Source organism: Frieseomelitta varia, unplaced genomic scaffold, assembly GCF_011392965.1.
Source record: "Frieseomelitta varia isolate USP_RPSP 00005682 unplaced genomic scaffold, Fvar_1.2 scaffold_593, whole genome shotgun sequence".
NCBI classification, from domain to species: Eukaryota; Metazoa; Arthropoda; class Insecta; order Hymenoptera; family Apidae; genus Frieseomelitta; species Frieseomelitta varia.
Window position 1 is genome coordinate 161,403 of NW_025110360.1, and position 3,852 is coordinate 165,254.

Below are 3,852 nucleotides of genomic sequence, written 5' to 3' on the forward strand. Positions count from 1 at the left end.
CATTTTGATTTGAGTTCTTTTAGCGTTGATTTGCGCATCGCTCACGATTAGATACTTTCAACCTGCATCAATCCTGAAACCTGGGATCTATACCAGTCCAATCCCAAGATACACCGACGTTTTAATTCCACGTGATCTGGGCGAAGCACGAAGATGATCCACCGTCTAATCGTCTTAACTGCCGCGTTTGCACTGGCACACGCGCCTCGGGATTAGTGCGACTCGGAATCATCGTCGTGCTGACTGTGGCAGAACGCATTCTGTCAGGAAGCAGTAGCTACCGTCTGTTGTAAATCAGCCGCACTGACTCGACTACTTTCACCCTCCCACACTGTGTTTCGCCTAGCGCGAAACGATAGCGACACCAAACCAATTTGCACCGCCGCGTTTCGTTTCAACACGCGTGAATTTCGCCGTTTCAACTTGCTGATAGCCACGTCGCGCTTGTTACGCAATATTTTACTAGCTCTCGGACTACCAATTGTAATAGTTTCTTTTAATTCCAGTGGAGAAATCAATTTTTTAACTTCGGTACATTTGTTGGATTTCGTGTAATGGAGTCAACACGCTTACAATTTAAAAGAGTTTATTCCCTTATAGTCGCGGTCGTGTATGGAATAGAGTGATATAGAATGTTTGATGCTTTTAACGATATAGAATGTCTCTATAATGATTTAGAATGTTTTATGCTGTCGAATGTCTCTAAAGTATGTCCTTATATATATTTGGTTATCATCGTCAAGTGAAATAGGAAGGAGCATAGATGACCAACTATCTTGTCCTTATGACTAACTATTCACATTCCACTTTTATGTTGCTAGCTCATTGTTAGTATTTGCATAGATTCAATATTGCCCGGGTTGGTCATCCAACACATTTGTGTCCTGCATTTAATGATTCTCACTTTAAAACTTTATTTGATTTTTTTGATAACAGCGCTTAAATAAATAGGAACAAGTCGAGATTACAAAAGTAAATACACTTTCGTTCGCCAGGTGTGTCCCGTAAGTGTGCAAATGTTGGATTTTGCGTAAAGGAACGACACTTGTATTTTTAAGAGGATTTATTGATGATCGATAATTTTACAATGTTTCGAGTTTGGTTAATGGAAAAAGAGCACACTTTCCTTCTCTCTATATATATTTTTGTTCATGGCAGATCGAAAAGAGAGAGACAAAATTTCTCCTACGAATAAGTGTTCGCAGATCACTTTCGAAAGACTATTACTATTACTAACTCAGTGTTACCAATATTAGTTAGCACTCAGGTCTAGTTGTTCAACCATTGACTAATGTGTATAACATCAAAAACGGATAGAGCTCTTTCTGATGTGTATATATGGATACATAATATAAAAATGGAATAGCTGTAGATAATATTAATAATAATTGTAGAATTTCTTGTAGTGAAATCTGAAAATATACAATTGGTAATACTTTAACGGATATCATTTTACTTAACCAGCTTGTCTGACATTTTAATATAGTTAGCCATTTTGTTTGACATAGTTCACCAATTCACCGTCGTTTAAGGTAGAGTGCGCTAAAAGACCAGTGATATTTTCCCTAGCTGATATTTCAGACCCTGAGACACGAAGCTCCTTTTAATATCCGGTTTATCCTATTTTCAGTGAATGGTTCAACTTTTCATTTTTGAAGTAATCAGCTGATCGTTATTAATCAAACATGAATCCTCTATAATCGTGCTATTTAACGACATCTATTCAGTGCTAAATAGTAAAGTGGATTCTTTCTAACTGGCACGTGCGAGCCGTGTCAAAATCTATATCGTTTCAGTAGGAATCGGACGTGACAACTGTCAACCTAAATCAGTTGTCAGACCCCTCCGTTCAATCCTACGTAATGTCGACTTCCGTTTGAATTAATCGTTGAAATCAAAGTCACGTTGGAAGCCAGACGCGTGAAATTGTCTTAACCAATGCCGACCGGCATAAAAAAAATCACGCTGCTCTTTTCTCGTTTGAACGTAACGCGATCAATTCTAAAGTGCTTATCGCTACATCTGTCACTCTCTGTTCGCTAAAAGATACAAATATTCAGAGAATCGAATAGTCAACGACCCAGTTCCTCTCCGGGAGGATTAAATTCACAATAAAGTAGAAACCATCGCGACCAGAAGGAGAGAAAAAGGAAAAAAGTAAAAGAGGAAAAAACCGCAAACACACGCCGCAGAGGAAAAACCAATCCATTCGATCTCCATTCGGCCATATTGAAAAATAAATATGTTACAAGCGACATGGCGGCGGTTGCGAGCAAATTGTTCGATCCGAAACGATCACGGAGGATTACGAACGGTGGGAATTGGTCGGGAACGTTGGAAGCTACCGTGTAACTCCGTTCGTAGAGCCCGATCTAGATCCAGAAACGGTTGCTTTACGAGAAACAGACGCGCCTTGGGACGGACAGACGCTCTCGAGAAATCTGCGTGTTCTATCCTGCGCCTTTGGCTTCTGGCCTCTGGCAGGGGTACCGGTGCATCTGCGATACAACCATACTCGACTCTCGATGTCGATGACATGCATAATAGAGCGAGGGATATAAAAGTGGTGTGGAGAGAGAGAGAGAGAGAAAGAGAGATGGTTACCGACGGAACGATGAATTTTTGATCGTACCGTGGCGGCACCGCGCGACAACAGAACACACGGCTCTGTGATCTTATTTGACTTATCTTATCCGTTCTTTCCTCTCGTCGCACACTCGTGTTCTTTTCTTGCCTGTGTTCGACCCAAGATCAACAGAGTCGGGGCGATGGTATCGCTTCTTGAAAGCTATATGGATCTACATACAGCTGCGTACAGCGTGGGAGGAATTGTCGAACGCGAAAGCGCGAGACGATTAACTCGACTTCCAGGAACGAAATTCGTAAATGGAAAGGGAAACTGGCCGACAAACGACGTTTCACGTTCGCCGACATGCAAACGCGTAAGCGAGACTTTTGGAAAATTTTTGCTTGCAGACAAATTGTCGTTCGATGTAGAAATGGTAATCTTTTTTAAGTGTTTTTCATATTAGGTCAGTCAAGAAGTGCATTTTCTCTGGAGAATGTTTCGTGAGACACAGAAACTTCATTGGACGATGTATCATCCATTTTGATGGATTGTTTTTTGCTATTTCGCAGTGATTTCAGAGTTTTGATAAAACGATTTGACTTCATTGTCAGCAGTGAAATTTAGTAAACCAATCCCGAAAATATTGTACGTCAGATAATTCTTTATGAGCTTGCGCACAGTTTCCTTTTTTTCTTTTTCGACAGTAATTCAGCAAAATGTTCTGTTTGATTTTCCATATTAAAATTATTAACAAAATAATTATTAACGAAATCGTGCATTTCGGTTTTGTTTAAAACAAGCTTGAACAGTTAGCCATCACGTTACACAATGAATTTGCGGTTTGAAATGAAATTAATTGTATTTCAAAATACATATATATTCATCCATTAAAGAAAAAGGCAATTACTTTTTAGCCAACCCAGTATTAAAATTGGTAATGAAATAACAATTATTTATTAAATTTATTCTCCGAAATATATTTCGTTGCAAAATTGGTAATGAAATAACAATTATTTATTAAATTTATTCTCCGAAATATATTTCGTTGCAAAATTTGTAATAAAATAACAGTATGATATATTGAAATTTAAAATAAAAAAATATTCATCTATTAAAAAAGTAAAAGACAGTTTCTGGCTCAATATTAAAATTCATAATAAAGTAACAATTATTTAAACATTTTCGAACTATTTGCAATAAAATAACAATATAATATATTGAAATATAAAATATAAAATATTTATTATATATTTAATATAATATATTAAAATATAAAATATAGA